Source organism: Primulina tabacum, chromosome 12 (genome assembly GCF_025594145.1).
Source record: "Primulina tabacum isolate GXHZ01 chromosome 12, ASM2559414v2, whole genome shotgun sequence".
NCBI classification, from domain to species: Eukaryota; Viridiplantae; Streptophyta; class Magnoliopsida; order Lamiales; family Gesneriaceae; genus Primulina; species Primulina tabacum.
In genome coordinates, this window is record NC_134561.1 from 9,913,500 (window position 1) to 9,935,398 (window position 21,899).

A 21,899-nucleotide genomic window follows, 5' to 3' on the forward strand; every position below is an offset into this window, starting at 1 on the left:
TTCTTCTTGATTTGGCAAAAGAGTGGAAGAAATTACAACAGGAAATGTTTTATTTTCACCATGAAATACATATTTCAATTCTAATGGTAAAACTTTTAATTCAAGTTTTGTATTATCATCTTCCTTAAAATTATTTTTAGACTCAAAACTTTCTATTGAAAAAACTTCAGATTGTTGATTTAAGTTTTCTTCTTGTATATTTTCTTCCACAATTGTTTCAATTTCATTATCATATTCATTTTCATTAATACTTGGTTGTTTACATAAATTGAACACATTAAGTTCTAGAGTCATATTTCCAAAAGACAATTTCATTATTCCATTTCGACAATTAATTAAAGCATTTGAAGTTGCTAGAAATGGTCGTCCCAATATTACAGGAATTTCATTATGTACTTCTATTGGTTGTGTATCCAAAACAATAAAATCTACAGGATATATGAATTTATCAACTTGAACCAACACATCTTCTACAATACCTCTAGGTATTTTGATTGACATATCCGCCAGTAAGAGAGTAACAGAAGTGGGTTTTAATTCTCCTAAATTAAGTTTCTCATAAACTGAATAAGGAAGTAAATTCACACTTGCTTCCAAATCCAACAAAGTTTTTTTAATTTTATTTTCTCCAATAATACATGAAATTGTTGGACAACCAGGATCTTTATATTTTAAACTAGAATTATTTTGAAGAATAGAACTTACTTGTTCAACCAAGAATGCTTTTTTCTTCACATGCAATTTTCTCTTTACAGTACATAAGTCTTTTAAAAATTTTGCATAAGAAGGTATTTGTTTAATAGCATCTAATAATGGAATATTTATCTTCACTTGTTTAAAAACTTCATAGATATCAGAATCACTTTTTTGTTTTCTATGATTTGTTAATGCATGAGGAAATGGTGGAGGTTTATTTGACTTATTTACTATTTCAGATGATTTATCATTCACCATATTATTCATAAAATTTAAGGTATCATCATTCTCAAAAGTATCAGGATTATCATCCTTACTATTTGATTTTAAATGATCCTTGTTTTCATTACTATATGGATCATTACTATTTTACCACTTCTAAGAGTAATAACAGATTTTATTTGATCAATTTTTTCATTTTTTAATTCTTGATTTTGATTTTTAGGATTAGGTTGAGGTTGAGATGGAAATTTTCCTTTTTCACGAATATTAAGTGCAGATGAAAATTTTGCAAGAGTTTCTTTCAAATCACTCATAGATTGGCTGTTTTGAATATTGATAGACTCTTGCTTTTGGATAAATACATGAATTACATCTTCAAAGTTTTTTCTTGGAGGTGTAACATAAGGAATATAACCTTGATGATTTTGGTTATTTTGAAAATATTGTTGTGACGGTTGTGCATTATTGTAAGGACCGTGTATCGTGTTATCGTAAATCCTGTGTGATTATCGATAATTCATGAAATTGATATGTGATTATGTATTTGATGTATATTATGACAATGAAATTGAGAAAATGAATATTCAATATGAATTGACGTTGTAAGAGCTCGAGTGGAGAAGCCGAACGCCAATAAGTACAAAAATCAAATAATGGTACGGAACGTGTGGCGCCCGGGCGGAAGAAAGTGACCGCCCGAGCGCCAGAGTATGTGAAATGGATGTTCGGGCAGAACATGCCGCGCCCGAGCAGTAATTTGTGACCGCCCGAGCGCGGTACATATTTGAGTCGGGGGCAGAATGTCTCGCGCTCGGGCGCGAGAATTCTACCGCCCGAGCGCGAAGGCGGTAAAGATAAGAATGAGATTTTCGTTCATTTCCTTCTTCATCTTCTCCTCTGAAGCTTTGAGGGAGTACGAGAAATCTTGATTTCTTTCGTCCGAAATCACTTCGAAACGCTGTCTAAACGCGAAACAAATTATATATTTGTGATCGTCGCGTTGAGGGCTTCTGACTGAGGTAATTTTCTTCTAGTTCCAGCAGCTCTAAATATCAAAGTGCTGGAATAGCATGTATTTGAAGTTGAATTTATGATATGTGATAGAATAACCGACAAGAAACTCATATTCGAAGTCGGAATTGAATTATGATATGAATTTGATTTGATATGAATTTTTGAAGTTTCAAATGATATTTGAAACTCATATCAATGATTTTGGAGTATGTTATTGATTGGAATGAGTATGTTATTGATGTAGATAAAGTGTAATAGCAATATCTTCAGGCTACATCAACTGGAAACAAAGAATTGAGGTATGTTGCGACCGGGTAACATACGACAAGTATCTGTGTTATATGATATATGTCGGATTGATTTGATTGATTGGAATGAGATTATGTGTCTATAGGCCTTATTTGTTGATTGATGTGGCATACATGATATTGAGATTGAGATATCGATGTATAAAATAAATGTTTTGTTAACACACATCATTTTATGCATACATCGATACATGACATGCACATTGAGCTATGATCCTTGGATACCCTGATATGATTTGATTGGCTTCCGGGGTTTGTGAACACGATCGCTATGCCGGTATTATATGACCCGTAAAGCATAGACAATTGTGGCCCCATATGATTGGATATGAGATTTGGGATTTGATGGCGCTTTGCCGACGCTATCATACGAGTATCCCATATTGGCTGGTGTGCCAGCTCGAGCATTGATTTGATAGCGATTCGATTGATTCTGACATGTGCTCAGTGGATGGGCATTTGACCCGATACCTCCACGACATACATGCATTGCATACCATATATCATTGCTTAGATATCTGTGGTATATATGATTGGTTGTTCCATACGGAGCTTTGCTCACCCCCAAGGGGGGCTGTTGTTGTCTTTGTGTGTGGACAATGGCAGGTACTCCAAGATATCAGGAGACCGGAGAGGGTACTTCTGGAGTGAGCCACAGCTTGGGCTGAGGTTTTATGTTTATGTCTTGTTCCCAGTATATATGTATATGTATTTATATACCGGGGCATGTCCCGAGGGTATGAGTTGTTTGTATATGATTGGTGTTGATTACGTGTGGGCATGTTTTATGAATTGAGATGAAATACTATTTTTGGTATTCAAATAAAATGATTTGGGCTCATTGTAAAGAAAATTAAACTTGTTTTCCGCTGTAATTAATTAACCCTAATCAGATTGCATTGTAATAACGATTAGGAGCTAAGGGCCCCACACAGAGTGGTATCAGAGCATAGCTGGGAATGCTCGATTGAGTTTTGTGTACACTTGAATAGGCACAAATGAATTGTGCGCTTGTGTTTGAATTATTTGTAGTACTTGCTCCTACTTGATTTGATTTGAGTAAGTATCTGATGAGATTGATGATATGAGATGATGAGATTATGAAATTGATATGATATTTTGATATTCATCTTTTGATTTGTAGATGGATCACACAAATGAAACTTGCTTTGTTTCAGTTGAAAGACCGAGCTAAATCTTGGTGGGAAGCCGCTGAGATTGGACTGAAGGAAGCCGGGATTGAAGTCACATGGGATGTCTTCAAGGCCTAGTTTTTAGAGCAGTATTCTCCTCCATCTTATTATACTGCACAGGAGAATGAATTTAATAATCTGCAGCAGGGAACGATGTCTGTTGCAGAGTATGCTTCAAAATTTTCTACTCTGTTGAAGTATGCACCTCACATAGCTGGGAATGCGAGGGTAAAATATAACAGGTTTGTAAATGGATTACATCCTGCTTTATATACTTATGTTGTTTCTGGATTGCCTACCAGCTACGTAGAGGCAGTTGAACGAGCCAAGGCAGCCGAGGCTGGACTTAGGAGAGGAGGTCCATAGTATACTCCTCCACCACCGGTGTCAGCTCAGCAGCCTACTTTGCGACCGAGAGGTAAGAAGTTCAAGAAGACGGGTTCTGGTTCTTCGTCTTCTTCGAGCTCGAGTGGATCACAGAGAGGAAGTCCTGTGATTGCTCCCTATTGTAGCCATTGTGGAGGCAAACATACTATCGAGCAGTGTCGAGGTATTTTTGGTACTTGTTATCAGTGTGGACAGGAAGGTCATTTCTCTCGAGTATGTCCGAACAGGGGTACGACTTCTGCTCAACCCCAGCCAGGATTTAGAGGTGGCCCTGGTATGACGAGACCTACTGTTCGTGTTCCATCATTTCAGCAGTCGAGTGTCCCACGATATCGAGGACCGGGTGGTCAGAGTACCCAAGTTCCTCCTCAAGTGAGAGTGTATGCCATGACTGAGGATCAGGCGAGAGAAGCTCCTGGAGGCGTGATTGCAGGTATTTGCACGCTTTGCGATTATCCTGCACGTGTTTTATTTGATACATGAGCATCTCATTCATTCATATCTCATGCATTTGTTGCATCTCACGATATTGAGTGTACCCCCGTTGTATGACACTTTGTCGATAGCCAAGCCAGCAGGGAAGATTATTTTGTCTGAAAAAGTTGTGCATAATTGTGTATTAATATATGAGGATAATGTGATGTTCTTGAATTTGATTGTCCTCCCAATGCACGACTTTGATTGTATTGTTGGCATGGATATCTTGATGACGAATCGAGCTACTGTTGATTGTTGTCATGGAGTGGTTCGATTTCGACCGATTGATGGACCCAAGTGGAATTTTATGGCAAGGGTTCCCAAGCCAAAATTCCATTGGTATCTTCCTTGGAAATGTCCCGATTGTTGACTAGCGGAGATGAAGGTTATCTTATCTACGCTTTTGATATTTCGAAGAAGGAGTCTTCTTTATCTAAGATTCCTGTTGCGAAAGAATTCCCAGATGTATTTCCCGATGAGATTCCTGATTTTCCTCCTCATCGAGAAGTTGAGTTTAGTATTGATCTTGTGCCGGGGATTGCGCCTATTTCGAAAGCTCCTTATCGCATGGCACCATTGGAATTGAAAGAATTGAAAGAACAATTACAGGATCTTCTCGATAAGGGATATATTCGACCGAGTGTATCACCTTGGGGAGCTCCAGTTTTATTTGTTCGAAAGAAAGATGGTACGATGCGAATGTGTATTGATTATAGGCAATTGAATCGGGCTACTGTGAAAAACAAGTACCCACTTCCTCGTATTGATGATTTGTTTGATCAGCTTCAAGGTACTTTTGTATACTCGAAGATTGATCTTCGTTCTGGGTATCATCAAGTACGAGTTCGAGACGAAGATGTGCCCAAAACTGCTTTTCGTACGAGGTATGGCCACTATGAATTTCTGGTTATGCCTTTCGGTCTTACGAATGCTCCTGCTATTTTTATGGACTTAATGAATCGTGTCTTTCGAGAATATCTTGATCGATTCGTTATTGTATTTATCGATGATATTCTTGTATATTCGAAATCGAAAAAGGAGCATGCTGAACATTTGAGACTGGTACTTCAAACTCTTCGTACTAGTCATTTATATGCCAAATTGTCCAAATGTGAATTTTGGATGGACGGAGTGGTATTTTTGGGCCACGTCATTTCGAGACATGTCATATCTGTTGATCCTGCGAAGGTCGAAGCTGTATTGAATTGGCTGAGACCTACGAATGTTCTTGAGATCCGTAGCTTCATGGGTTTGGTTGGATATTATCGTCGTTTTATTGAAGGATTTTCGAAAATAGCTAAACCTATTACTCAACTGACACAGAAGAATCAGCGATTCATTTGGTCAGATGAATGTGAAGCTAGTTTTCTTGAATTGAAGACGAGATTGACCACAGCACCAGTGCTTACTATTCCCTGAGGTACCGGAGGATTTGTGATATGTACAGATGCGTCTGATAAAGGTTTGGGCTGTGTTTTGATGCAACATGGAAAAGTGGTTGCTTATGCATCTCGTCAATTGAAATCTCATGAAACACGTTATCCTGTTCATGATCTCGAATTGACCGCCATTGTATTTGCTTTGAAAATTTGGCGCTATTATTTGTACGGAGAAAAGTTTGTTATATATTCGGACCATAAGAGTCTGAAATATCTCTTTTCTCAATCTGATTTGAATATGAGGCAACGCAGGTGGATGGATCTCTTGAAGGACTTTGATTGTGAGATTCAATATCACCCTGGACCGGTGAATGTTACTGCGGATGCCTTGAGTCGGAAAGTTTATGATTCTGTTTTAGCTTCCGTCAATATCGCCAAGGTACATGAGGATATTTGTACTTCTGGCTGGACTTTTCACTCGAAATGGAATTCTGTTACTGTCTCAGCATTGCAAACTGAGCCGAATTTGATATCGAAGATACGAAAGGCCCAACGAAGCGATGCTCAGATCCAAAAGTCGAAAGAACTGATATCGGCAGGACATCAATCTGGATTCCAGATTCCTTCTGATGGTTCTTTACGACTTAATGGTCGGCTGGTAGTCCCTAATGATTCTGATTTGAAATCTGCCCTTCTTCGAGAAGCACATTGTAGCAAATACAGTGTTCACCCTGGAGGTCGGAAGATTTATTTGACATTGAGACCTCAATTCTGGTGGAAACATATGAAGAAGGACATTGGTGAGTTTATTTCGAAATGTCTTGTCTGCCAGCAAGTGAAAGCCGAGAGAATGAAATCGGGAGGATTGCTCCATAGTCTTGAAATCCCAAAATGGAATTGGGAACATATCGCTATGGATTTTGTGACTTATTTACCTCGTTTGCCCAAGGGCTGTGATGCTATTTGGGTGATTATTGATCGGCTTTCGAAATCTGCGCATTTTATTCCGTATGAACGGACTTATCCTTATAAGAGAATGACCCGTTTATACATTGAGAATGTTGTGAGACTGCACGGTGTGCCAGTCTCGATTGTATCTGATCGTGATCCCAGATTTGCTTCTAAATTCTGGGGTAGTTTTCAGGAAGCGATGGGTACGCGTTTGGCTATGAGTATTGCTTATCATCCTCAAACTGATGGCCAGACCGAGCGTATGATTCAGACTCTAGAGGACATGTTGCGTGTGATTGTGATGGACTTCAGAATGGGATGGCAAGATGCCTTACCATTGGTCGAATTTTCTTATAATAATAGCTTTCAGACGAGTATCGGTATGGCACCGTTTGAAGCTCTATATGGGAGACGATGTAGATCACCATTATTCTGGGATGAGATTGGTGAGAGACAATTGACTGGACCTGAAATGATACAGGAAATGAACGATAAGGTTCAGTTGATTCGGCAGCGGATGAAAGCTGCTCAGGATCGTCAAACGAGTTATGCGAATAAACGAAGACGACCCTTGGAATTCCATAAAGGTGACAGAGTGTTTTTGAAAATATCTCCCTTTAGAGGCACTGTTCGATTTGGCATGCGAGGGAAATTATCTCCTCGTTATGTTGGTCCATACGAGATTCTGGATCAAGTTGGTGATCTTGCGTATCGATTGGCATTGCCACCAGCTCTATCTACTATTCATGATGTGCTTCATGTTTCTATGCTGTGGAAATATGAACCCGATCCATCACATGTACTTGCACCTGACGAGGTTGAACTGGATCCTTCTCTTTCCTATGTCGAACAACCTGTTCGTATTATGGATCGAAAGGAAAAGATATTGAGAAATAAATCGATTCCCCTAGTACGAGTGCAATGGACACGACATGGTGTTGAAGAGTCGACGTGGGAATTGGAGAGCAAAATGCGAGATTCATATCCGCATTTATTTGATGCTAATCCATCTGTTCCATTGTATTCGATGTATTTTGATCCTTTTACTGATTTTAGCTTTGATATGTACTATAACTGGTGACATATGTATGTTTGCCAATGTTATGTATATAGAGATGTTTGAGATTTCGAGGACGAAATCTTTTAAGAGGGGGAGAAATGTAAGGACCGTGTATCGTGTTATCGTAAATCCTGTGTGACGAAATCTTTTAAGAGGGGGAGAAATGTAAGGACCGTGTATCGTGTTATCGTAAATCCTGTGTGATTATCGATAATTCATGAAATTGATATGTGATTATGTATTTGATGTATATTATGACAATGAAATTGAGAAAATGAATATTGAATATGAATTGACGTTGTAAGAGCTCGAGTGGAGAAGCCGGACGCCAATAAGTACAAAAATCAAATAATGGTACAGAACGTGTGGCGCCCGGGCGGAAGAAAGTGACCGCCCGAGCGCCAGAGTATGTGAAATGGATGTTCGGGCAGAACATGCCACGCCCGAGCGGTAATTTGTGACCGCCCGAGCGCGGTACATATTTGAGTCGGGGGCAGAATGTCTCGCGCTCGGGCGCGAGAATTCTACCGCCCGAGCGCGAAGGCGGTAAAGATAAGAATGAGATTTTCGTTCATTTCCTTCTTCATCTTCTCCTCTGAAGCTTTGAGAGAGTACGAGAAATCTTGATTACTTTCGTCCGAAAACGCGAAACAAATTATATATTTGTGATCGTCGCGTTGAGGGCTTCTGACTGAGGTAATTTTCTTCTAGTTCCAGCAGCTCTAAATATCAAAGTGCTGGAATAGCATGTATTTGAAGTTGAATTTATGATATGTGATAGAATAACCGACAAGAAACTCATATTCGAAGTCGGAATTGAATTATGATATGAATTTGATTTGATATGAATTTTTGAAGTTTCAAATGATATTTGAAACTCATATCAATGATTTTGGAGTATGTTATTGATTGAAATGAGTATGTTATTGATGTAGATAAAGTGTAATAGCAATATCTTCAGGCTACATCAACTGGAAACGAAGAATTGAGGTATGTTGCGACCGGGTAACATACGACAAGTATCTGTGTTATATGATATATGTAGGATTGATTTGATTGATTGGAATGAGATTATGTGTCTATAGGCCTTATTTGTTGATTGATGTGGCATACATGACATTGAGATTGAGATATCGATGTATAAAATAAATGTTTTGTTAACACACATCATTTTATGCATACATCGATACATGACATGCACGTTGAGCTATGATCCTTGAATACCCTGATATGATTTGATTGGCTTCCGGGGTTTGTGAACACGATTGCTATGCCGGTATTATATGAACCATAAAGCATAGACAATTGTGGCCCCATATGATTGGATATGAGATTTGGGATTTGATGGCGCTTTGCCGACGCTATCATACGAGTATCCCATATTGGCCGGTGTGCCAGCTTGAGCATTGATTTGATAGCGATTCGATTGATTCTGACATGTGCTCAGTGGATGGGCATTTGACCCGATACCTCCACGACATACATGCATTGCATACCATATATCATTGCTTAGATATCTGTGGTATATATGATTGGTTGTTCCATACGGAGCTTTGCTCACCCCCAAGGGGAGCTGTTGTTGTCTTTGTGTGTGGACAATGGCAGGTACTCCACGATATCAGGAGACCGGAGAGGGTACTTCTGGAGGGAGCCACAGCTTGGGCTGAGGTTTTATGTTTATGTCTTGTTCCCAGTATATATGTATATGTATTTATATACCGGGACATGTCCCGAGGATATGAGTTGTTTGTATATGATTGGTGTTGATTACGTGTGGGCATGTTTTATGAATTGAGATGAAATACTATTTTTGGTATTCAAATAAAATGATTTGGGCTCATTGTAAAGAAAATTTAAACTCGTTTTCCGCTGTAATTAATTAACCCTAATCAGATTGCATTGTAATAACGATTAGGAGCTAAGGGCCCCACAATTATTATCATTCCTCCAACTAAAATTAGGATGATTTTTCTATCTAGGATTATATGATGGTGAAAAAGGATCTAGTACTGGTTTTTTATAATTGTTAACATAATTTGCTTGTTCATGGAGACATTCTTTAAATGAAGGTAATGTTGGACAATCTTTTGTAGCATGATCATGTGTATCACATATATGACAAACAATTTCTTGAATACTTTTTAATTGACCACTCTTTTTCATTTCTAATGACTCAATTTTTCTTGCTAAAGATGCAAGTTTAGCTTGAATATCTATATCATTTTTAAGATTATAGATACCACCCCCATTTGTTGAATTATTGTTTTTAGTTGTTGGTGGTTCTATTGTGCCTATATTATCCCAATTTTGAGCATTTTCTGCTAATGAATCCAAATATTCCATAGCTTCATTTGGGTTTTATCTTCAAAACTTCCATTACACATGAATTCTATCATTTGCCTATCTTTAGGTATTAGACCTTCATAAAAGTGAGAAACTATTCTCCATGTTTCAAAACCATGATGTGGGCATGTATTAAGTAATTCTTTATATCTATCCCAACATTGATAAAACGTTTCTCCTTGTTTTTGAGAAAAAGTTGTAATTTGTCTTTTAAAAGAGTTTGTTCTATGGGAAGGGAAAACTTTTTGAGAAATTGTTGTTGCATTTCTTCCCATGATCTTATTGAACTTGATCTTAAATTTTGTAGCCATGTTTTAGCTTTATCTTTTAAAGAAAAAGGGAAAAGCTTTAATCGAACTATATCCATGCTACAATTTTGATCATTATAAGTGTTACAAACTTCCTCAAATTCTCTTAGATGCAAATATGGATTTTCAGAATCTAAGCCATAAAAATTTGGTAAAAGTTGAATAATTTGAGGTTTGATGTTGAAATTAGATGCATCAGGAGGAAAAACTAAACAAGATGGGGCACTAGTTCTAATAGGGTTCATATGGTGCCTAAGTATTCTTAATTGATCATGTTCTTGATTATTATTATTATTATTATTATCATTATCTTGATTATTTGAATTATCATCCATATTTAAATTATTTTCAGATACTAGAATAAGTCTATCACTTTTTTTTCGACTCCAAATACTCATACAAAAAAAAAACAACACAATAATTATAAATAAAACATAATTAACAAATATAAACTTAATTTATACCTCCCCGGCAACGGCGCCAAAAACTTGCTACTACTTAAGCAATAATTCACCCAAGTGTAGGTTGTCTGCAAGTAATATATTTCGTAAGTACGAGATCGATCCTCAGAGAGTTTATTTTGAGTTTAAATTTATTAATTTATAGATTACCAAATGCAAGAAGAAAGTTTACAAATTATAAATTTTGTCAAGGCTTGAGGATTTATTCCTGGTTTATGTAATATTGTTTAACTAAAAGTAAAACAAAAGAAACCACCATAAATAATGGTTCCAAGAAAATTACACACACACATAATATAATATAGTTCCCACTATAGAAATACCGAATTAACCGATATTTTATATATGGTACCTATGATTATAATTAAAACTATATAAATAAATAATTGCATAAAGTAAATGTTAAATTAAATCATTATATTTCATTTAGAACAACCGGCAGAGCGACGCTATTGCCTAAATGAAATATATTGATTTAATAAGTTAGTTGCGGTAAAGTAAAAGTTAGTTGCGATAAAGTAAATGTTAGTTGCGGAAAAGTAAAAGTTAGTTGCGAAAAAGTAAAAGTTAGATGCGAAAAATAAAAGTTAGTTGCGATAAAGTAAATGTTAGATTGTTAGATGTTAGTATTAAATCATAATATTTCATTTAGAACAACCGGCAGAGCCACGCTATCGTCTAAATGAAATATTATGATATTATTATATAAATATATATATATCTATATATATATAATAATAAGTGATGAAATATTTATTGTATCAAAATTAAACAACAAATCAAGATAACCACTTTAATAGTATCAAGCATTTGATGTAAATTGATAACAACAAATAATTCATTTTTATACCTACAATAAAAATAAGTTAGCTAAATGAAAAGAAATAAACAAAGGATATACAAAATATAAACAATCTTACTTCACCAAGAATGCATCCTCTTCACCTTGACATAATAGATTTAGCTTGTTATAAGCTTACTTTTGATCAACACTAAAATATCAGTCATAGTTGAGAACATGAAAGAAAATATATTGGAACTTAGAACTTTGATACACACTCACACTATATTTTACAATGAGATAGAATAATTCTCAAGCTAGCACAAGGCCTCTATTTACAGGCCAAATGAGAGAAAGGGTCAAAATTTTTATTAATGCCATGTAGTTGCAATAGTATTCTTTGTCTCCTCTAAGTTCAATTTCATGTCTCTTCTTTCAATGCTTTGTTCCACAACTTTAATCACCGAATTTGACTCTGCTAAAAACGGCAAACATGTGGGAATTGTCTGTAGATAAATTTGGCCCCTTGGTTTACCGCATTTGGTTAAATATTGAAATAGTTATGATTTTTTTACTATATGCTGGTCATAGTAAAAGTAAATTTGTCCTTCTTTTGATATTTGCACAATTTGATCAACTTAATGAACTTTTTAGACAATCATGTCTTCTGCAAAGTTGTAGATAATTTCTCAAGGATTCCAAACATGTTTGAGTCACCTCCATTTTAATTTTCTAGCTTGAGTTATCATTATTTTACCAACACGTAGAAAACCTGAAAATAAAACATATTTAGTAAGACAATTAAATATAAACAAACAATACTAAAATAACATAATTTTATAATTTTAATGAAACTTAAATTTTAAAATACAGGTTTTAACATATAATAAATTATTAATTTCAAGTTTCATCAATCTCACGCAATAATTTGTCCCAAAATTTAGTGGAACTAACTCGCCATATGCAAGGGATTCCTTCATCAGTGTATCCAAATTCTGGTTGCCATTTCCAGATCCAAGGAATTCCAAATTCCATGAAAAATAGACATAAAGTCTTTCCGTCAATCCAATGTTCAGAAAATGATTTTTTAATACTTGGGGAAACATTTAACCAAGTATTCATGGGTTTTATAAAAACCTCTGGCCAAATCTTTACAGATGGACCAAATATCTTCCACCAAGTTAGAAACCAATTTGGAACAGGATGATGAAAAACATTTTCACAAATCTTTAGAAACCATGTATGTTTTCTTTTTTCATTTTCATAAAATAGAGTTTTATTAAAACTCTCAATATAATCCCAAAAATTGAATTTAAAACTCATTTTAATGATTTTCAGAATAAAATTCTTTTTCAACTAATGGAGATATACCCCATTTTTCAATAGATATTATCTTTTTGATAATGAACTTGGAGAAGTTATAACTTCCTTTTCAGCTGAGTATTACTGAAAAAGTGAGTTATATCAACACTTTTTGTAGATAACAGAACATTTTCATAAAATCCTCTTTGTTTGTATGAACCATATACATATGATGTATTGGTTAAATATCTTTCCATGATAGTCCATGGAGTTTTCTCCCATTGGATATCCTTTTCTTCTATAAGAAGAATTAATTCACGATGTTTTGTCTCTGCATATAGAGCAGAATCATTATCATCTTCTTTTATTGTAAGGCCCGAGATTTTGATTACCGTAATCTGAAACGATTTGGTGATAGTTGATGTGATTATAGATGGGGCACTCCGAAATTGGAGTTTGAGTAATGGTGGTGCGTGACCAGAAGGTCTCGCGCATATGCGCGAAGAGTAAGCGCGCATATGCGCGAGCTGTGCGAAGGACCAAAATGCGAGACAGAATACTTGGCGCATATGCGCAAAGATGAGCGCGCATATGCGCATAGTGACAAGTAGCACAAGTGAGAATTCCAGAGAAGTTTGCGCATGTGCGCGAAGAAGGAACGCGCATATGCGCGAGGAGAGGCATTGGTGATTATCGAGTCCAGAGAGTTCGGCGCACATGCGCGGCGTGGAGGCGCGCATATGCGCGAGGGGTTGTGCATCGAGACAGTAGGTCTTGCGCATATGAGCGGTGATGGTGCGCGCATATGCGCGAGCTGCCGAGAGAAGAAGTGCTGGACAAAACTTCCGGCGCATATGCGCGGGCCTTGGGCGCGCATATGCGCGCGGCATGCAAAACGAAAACAAGCCACTTGCCCCTACATGCAACGTGTTTGTGTATATATATATGTATATATATATTTTCCTTCCTTAAGCTAAGAAACCAGAGGAAAAGAAACAGAGGGCCAGGGAATTTTCAAATTCCTTCTAAGAGTTTAATTCGAGTTGTGAGAAATCCGACCGTCTGAATTTGAATCCGAGTACAGTACCGAGTTCCTAGCGACGACAGCTACAACAGGACGTAAGTTATACTGAATTCTGGTATCATTTGAAATTATAATATTGGGGGAATTGTGATTTGACCGATATATTGTGTTCTGGGTATACTGATCGGTATATAATTGAAATCAGATCGAAGAACGGACTTTTTATGTAATTGTTATGATTTTCGGAAGTGATATGATTGAGATTGCGCAGATTTGATGTTATGACTTGTTATTATTGAAGATTATGATTCGTATTGATATCGATTATAAGTTGTGGTATTATATCTGTGATGTTGAGATTGACAGGGCTATCAAGACTGTATTGTTATGCCGTCGAAACATCAGTAGATTGATTGTGATCAGATTCAGTATTGATTAAGATTGTATCATAATATCGTTGATATGGATCAGATGATGTTTGATTTGAGTATTGATCAGAACATGTTTTGAATTGAATTATACATTGTTACAGTGTATTCGATATTGTCATTTCAGATTTGATATGGACAGATTTGACTTCGAAACTTCGAATTCGTCAGACTGATTAAGAGAAAGGTATAAATTGATGTTGATGCGGGATTGCACAACTCGTGTTCGATTCGACTAGAGTTTCCCAAAATCACATACTTCATCTTATTGCATTGATTATTTGCAATTGATGTGATTATTATTTTTGGTATATTTATTTATGCATAGAGTCATGGGCTGATACGCCTAGTCGTAGACGATTGATCTCGTGACAGAGGTACCCGATAGTGATGGAATCGTCACTGGGCCATTGCACATTGTCATAGAGGTTTGGCCGATATGCCAGGGCTGATGTGCCTAGTCTGTGGCTGATTCGTCAAGACACCGGACGTTTGGTTATATCGAAGTGGATAGAATTGAAGTTTCTTCTATTACTGATGTTTGATATGGAAAGAGCCAAAGTTCGTGAATAAGAACGTGCCACCACCCCGATCAGCAGTGTAGGTGGGTGTATGTTCTTATTCAGATCGGGATCCCTAGATTAGGAATGAGTCGAGTCTGAGTCTAAGAGTCACAGAGTGTGATTCAATGTTTGATACCGATTCATGTTTCTGATTGTGGTACATGTTCAGAGTATGATTTTCAGTTTGATATATATTCATGTTCTGATTGCGATACATGTTATGAATATATATTTCATGCTTTTATATCTGTTATATGATTGCATGTATACATGATTTATACTGAGAATGTAATTCTCACCGGAGTTATATGGTTGTTGTCTTGTTTGTATGTGTGCATGACAACAGATGGGACGGGATCAGGATCAGGAAGAGGATGAGAGATTATAGTTAGCGTGGAGATCCGGGCCCAAAATCAGAATAGGATTCAGCACTGGATGTATAGTCGTTGAACCTAGTTCAGATGAAGACTTGTAGTACATGATTTGTACTTTGATATTGCCATGTATATCAGATAGATTACTATTATGTTTCCGCAGTTATATTTAAAAAGAAAAAAATCTAGTCCCACTTTTCCTAATTGTTATATTTGACATTAATAATGATTAAGACATGAATTAGCGTTCGGGTCCTCACAACAGGTGGTATCAGAACTATAGATCCTTTAGATTGAGATAGAAGCTAGTGAGCGGGGTAGATTGAGTGTTTTTTCCTGCCTTTGCTATGCTAGCATGATCTTAAGATTTACTGCTTTGAAATGCATGTTTATTTGATTATCTGATTTGTTAATAAACATGTGTTATTGAGAATGAATCAGAACCGATTTTTGATCAGCAGTAAGATGATCATAGGAGGACTGAAATATGTTTGTTGTATTTGGTTACTAATTCTTTTGGTAATCAGATATACCTCCTCGAAGAATTCCAGAACCAGGTAATACTTCGAGTTATCAGATGGATGTGTCAGAAACTCCGATGGAAATAATGGTGAAGAGGTTTCAGTCATTTCAACCACCGATTCTGAAGGGTACTGAGACATCTGATGACTGTGAGAGTTGGTTGAATGATATTGAAGTGCTATTTGATTCACTTGATTACCCCGATGAACGCCGAGTTAGATTGATTGGACACCAGTTACACGAGGTCGCAAAGAGTTGGTGGATCGCAACCAAAGAAGCATTAGAACAGCATGGTACCATGATTACGTGGAAAATCTTTAAAGCCGAGTTTTATAAAAGATTTCTTCCAGTATCATACCGACAAGATAAGAGTATAGAATTTGCCAATTTGACACAGGGCCAGTTGAATATCTAAGCATATGTAGTGAAATTCTCTACTTTATTACGTTTTGTTCCTCAGGTGGCTGGGAATGATAAAGCTATAGTTGAGCAGTTCATCAGCGGATTGAATCCTAAAATATCTGCATTGGTAAGTGTAGAACGACCCCATTATTTTGCTGACGCGTTGAACAAGGCAAAGAGAGCTGAGGCCAGTTTGATTCAACAACGAGGAATGTCGTATGTTGTTCACCCACAGAAACAACAACCTCCAACTCAATTCTTGCAAGCACCGTCTCGATTTGATAGTGGTAGTAGTAGTAAGAGGAAAGAAGATTTCCTGAAAGCTCGGAAGAAAAATTTAAGAAGCTAGGGAGTGGTTCATCTAGCTCCAGCAGTTCTAGCCCGGGTTATACAGGAGAGTACTGCAGAACTTGTGGAGGAAGACATTCCACAGAGCAATGCCGATGTATGGTTGGTAGTTGCAACGTCTGTCATCAGCCAAGACATTTTGCTAGAGTATGTCCACTGAGAGCTTCCCGACGATCTCAGGTAGCAGAACCATCTGGATTAATGGCACCGTCTGATGGACAATCACCGGTTGTTCAGTCTTCTCAACCACCGATGACTTCTCAATCACAACCAAGGCCAGGACATACCTGACGAGGTAGTGGCAGGTACTTATTTATTGTATGGTTATTTTTCATATGTATTGATAATACTAATGCATTCCATACGATTATTCTTAAATGAATTGCATTGATATATGCTTTGAGTATTGAGTTATTATATGCTGTAGTATTGATCTCTTTGCTGTTTGGGAGAGGTTTTGTATTAGTGATATCTGTTAGACATGGTATGCTACAGTATGACAGATATGAAATTGAGTTAGATGATATGGTACTTGGGTTATCTAAATGTGATTACATTATTGGGACTAATATGTTGACCAAGTACAGAATTACCGTTGATTATTTCCAACAGATTGTGGAATTCAGACCGGATATGGCTAATGAATGGAAATTTTACGGTAAGGAATTTATATTAGAATTCCTTGGATAGGGGTAATATGAAGGACTCGATTGTTATAGAAAGGAGCGGAGAGATTCCTTGTCTATTCAGTTGATTACTGAAATCGAGCCTATCATTGGCTGATTTGCCAGTGACATGAGAGTTACTGATATGTTCCTCAGATGAGACTTCGGGTTTGATTCCAGCCAGGGAGATTGATTTCACCCTTGATTTGATACCAGGTACTGTTTTTAGTTCTAAAACACCGTACCGAATGATATCGATTGAATTGGAAAGATTTGAAAAATCGGGTAGAAGATTTACTCGCTGAGAGTTACATCTGATGGAGTGTTTCTCTTTAGGATGTATCAGCTATGGTTGTGAGTTGATAAACTCTGTGTTCAGAATATTTTGATGATTTTCTGATTAGTTGATCTATGATATTCTGGTATATTCGAAGATTATGACTGATTTTGTTGAATATCTGAGGATTGTATTGAATATTCTGGGAACTGGAAAGTGGTATACAGAAACTGTTGAAATGTGCATCTTGTTTGAGACAGATTGTATTCAGGGTTTGTTATATCTGAAGATGATATATTTGTTGATTCTAGTATAGTAAAGCTGTGATTAGTTGACTGAGATCGACATCAGTGTCAGAAACTTGTAGTTGCATGAGTTAGAAGGATACTGTATCTAATTGTTATTCTGAATTGCTTGAGAATGATTATTTTCTGCAGCAGTATTTGATACAGATTGTATACACTTTAGACTTAAAATTGTACAAGCCGAATCAGAGCTGATTTTGAGAATTGAAACAGTTCAGAAAGTTGATTAGAATTGGCAGAACTTAATTATCGATAGTCAGAACAAGGTATCGATCAGAATACCAGGAAGGTGATACTGCAGTGTAAGTGAATAACCGATGAGTTGTGCTAGATATTTCGGATTTAAAATGGCTAATGTTGTCAGAAATGCACAATAGTTGATTCGGTATTCATCCTGATAGCGGAGAAATGTATGATAATCTGAAAAGACAGTTATGATAGAAACAGATGAGATGAGATGTAGCAGAATTTGTACTGAAATGTTTGAATTACCGACAGATGAAGACAGAAAGAAAGAAACCAGGAAATTGGTTAGATAGCTTATCGATTCCTGAATGGAAATGGAATTACATTTCAAGGGATATCGTGATGAAGCTACTACAATACTCCCGAGATTGAGTATTGATTTGAGTAGGAGTGACAGACTGACCAAATCTGCGGGTTCTAGTTTGTACATGAAGACGTACTAATATGACTAGATTACTGAGCTTGCTGATGAAGAAGTTATCAAATGGCACGAAATGCCAAAAGATGAATTATATCAGACCATGATTTCAGTTGGCTTTGCACTTTTGACAAGAGTTATAGTAGGCTCTAGGTTTGAAATTATGTTTGAATACTGCATAGCATTTACCGACTGACAGACAGTCAGAGTGGATTATCCAGATTTTGGAGAATAGGCTTAGAGTTGTAGTGCTTGATTTTAGCACTAGTTGGTAGGATTTATTGTCATGTCGTGAATTTTCGTACAACAAAAGCTATCAGACGAATATGAAGATAATATCGTTTGAAGCGTTGTACGACAATAAGTGTAGATCCCCTTGTTATTGTAATGATATCTCTTAGATACTTGAGATTGGACCTGATATGATCAGAGATATGACTGAGGAAGTGAAGCTGATTCAGAGAAAAATGACGACAGCTCTGAATGGATAGACTGAATATGCCAACATCAGACGACGACCAATGGTATTTGATATAGGAGATTGAATAGTGAATTGATTTAGCCTAAACAGATTGGATGGCAGATGACGATGTTGATTTGTTATGAGCTGTTGATTGGTATATACGGATGTTTTATAGCCAGTAATTGAAATTGATTCTATCAAAGTTGGTTCGAGTTGTATTATGATAATTATACTTCTTGGATTATTATTTCAGATTGGAATTAGAAATCCGTGAAAGAAAGATAGTTCAGAACGAAGACTATTCCGTTGTTGAAAATTCAAAGAAATGGTTAAAGCATCAAGGAAGCTATTTAGAAGACAGAATCTGAGATGAGATAAAGATACTAGAATTGTTTCCTTGAGTTGATTGCTTGTGATTTCGGGGACGAAATCGGATCTTAGGGGGGGGGGGGAGAAATGTAAGGCCCGAGATTTTGATTACCGTAATCTGAAACGATTTGGTGATAGTTGATGTAATTATAGATGGGGCACTCCGAAATTGGAGTTTGAGTAATGGTGGTGCGTGACCAGAAGGTCTCGCGCATATGCGCGAAGAGTAAGCGCGCATATGCGCGAGCTGTGCGAAGGACCAAAATGCGATACAGAATACTTGGCGCATATGCGCAAAGATGAGCGTGCATATGCGCGAGGTGACAAGTAGCACAAGTGAGAATTCCAGAGAAGTTGGCGCATGTGCGCGAAGAAGGAACGCACATATGCGCGAGGAGAGGCATTGGTGATTATCGAGTCCAGAGATGTGCGCGCATATGCGCGAGGGGTTGTGCATCAAGACAGTAGGTCTCGCGCATATGCGCGGTGATGGTGCGCGCATATGCGCGAGCTGCCGAGAGAAGAAGTGCTGGACAAAACTTCCGGCGCATATGCGCGGGCCTTGGGCGCGCATATGCGCGCGGCATGCAAAACGAAAACAAGCCACTTGCCCCTACATGAAACGTGCGTATATATATATATATATATGTACTTTCCTTCATTAAGCTAAGAAACCAGAGGAAAAGAAACGGAGGGCCAGGGAATTTCAAAATTCCTTCGAAGAGTTTAATTCCACTTGTGAGAAATCCGACCGTCTGAATTTGAATCCGAGTACAGTACCGAGTTCCTAGCTACGACAGCTACAACAGGACGTAAGTTTTATTGAATTCTGGTATCATTTGAAATTATAATATTGGGGGAATTGTGATTTGACCGATATATTGTGTTCTGGGTATACTGATCGGTATATAATTTAAGTCAGATCGAAGAACGAAATGTTTATGTAATTCTTATGATTTTCTGAAGTGATATGATTGAGATTGCGCAGATTTGATGTTATGACTTGTTATTATTGAAGATTATGATTCGTATTGATATCGATTATGAGTTGTGGTATTATATCTGTGATGTTGAGATTGACGGGGCTATCAAGACTGTATTGTTATGCCGTCGAAACATCAGTAGATTGATTGTGATCAGATTCAGTATTGATTAAGATTATATCATAATATCGTTGATATTGATCAGATGATGTTTGATTTGAGTATTGATCAGAACAGGTTTTGAATTGAGTTTTACATTGATACAGTGTATTCGATATTGTCATTTCAGATTTGATATGGACAGATTTGACTTCGAAACTTCGAATTCGTCAGACTGATTAAGAGAAAGGTATAAATTGATGTTGATGTGGGATTGCACAACTCGTGTTCGATTTGACTAGAGTTTCCCAAAATCACATACTTCATCTTATTGCATTGATTATTTGCAATTGATGTGATTATTATTTTTGGTATATTTATTTATGCATTGAGTCATGGGCTGATACGCCTAGTCGTAGACGATTGATCTCGTGACAGAGGTACCCGATAGTGATGGAATCGTCACTGGGCCATTGCACATTGTCATAGAGGTTTGGCCGATATGCCAGGGCTGATGTGCCTAGTTTGTGGTTGATTCGCCAAGACACCGGACGTTTGGTTATATCGAAGTGGATAGAATTGGATTTTCTTCTATTACTGATGTTCGATATGGAAAGAGCAAAAGTCCGTGAATAAGAACGTGCCACTACCCCGATCGGGAGTGTATGTGAGAATTACATTCCCAGTATAAATCATGTATCCGACTGTTGTCTTGTTTGTATGTGTGCATGACAACAGGTGGGACGGGATCGGGATCAGGAAGAGGATGAGAGATTATAGTTAGCGTGGAGATCTGGGCCCAAAATCAGAATAGGATTCAGCACTGGATGTATAGTCGTTGAACCTAGTTGAGATAAATACATGTAGTACATGATTTGTACTTTGATATTGACATGTATATCAGATAGATTACTATTACGTTTCCGCAGTTATATTTAAAAAGAAAACAATTTAGTCCCACTTTTCCTAATTGTTATATTTGACATTAATAATGATTAAGACATGAATTAGCGTCCGGGTCCCCACATTTATGATATTAGCATATGATACTGAAGCTTGAGAATCTGTATTATGTCTCTGCTTTTGTTTCAGAAATTCTTGAAACTCATTGTATAACTCATTATTTTGCTCAGTTTTACTGGCTGATGAACTTGATAAGTTCTGGGCTATTAGCCTCTGTTTACCATGCTGTGCAATAATATTAGTGAGTTTTCCCCTACCACCTCGCCTTCTATAAGAGGACTCTCCTCTGCCTCGAGAATTCATATCTGTAGATAAAGACATTAGGATAAATATTCTCGAGTTAAGAAATCAGGTAGATGATTATCTTCACCTTTTTTATAAATGATTTCAAAATCAAAAGGAGCTAAATGAGCCTGCCATCTTGCAAACATTTGCTTAGAAACATCATGTTTAAAATCTTTATTAAACATAAATTTTGCAGATTTACAATCAGTTTTTATAATAAACTTTTGATTATATAAATCATCTTGAAATTTCAAAATACATCTAACAATAGCTAAGATTTCTT

The 21,899-nt window shown here is 36.9% G+C and overlaps 1 protein-coding gene and 1 non-coding gene across 2 annotated transcripts in view; one reads left to right on the forward strand and one right to left on the reverse strand.

Annotated features, from left to right (window-relative positions):
- LOC142520201 (uncharacterized) overlaps nucleotides 1-21,899 on the reverse strand; it is a 65,333-nt gene that overhangs the window by 16,265 nt on the left and 27,169 nt on the right. The gene's annotated exons all lie outside the window — the stretch shown is intronic.
- On the forward strand, nucleotides 10,142-10,252 carry LOC142521548 (small nucleolar RNA R71). The gene has a single exon (XR_012814256.1). It is a non-coding gene; the product is annotated as a small nucleolar RNA R71 (small nucleolar RNA).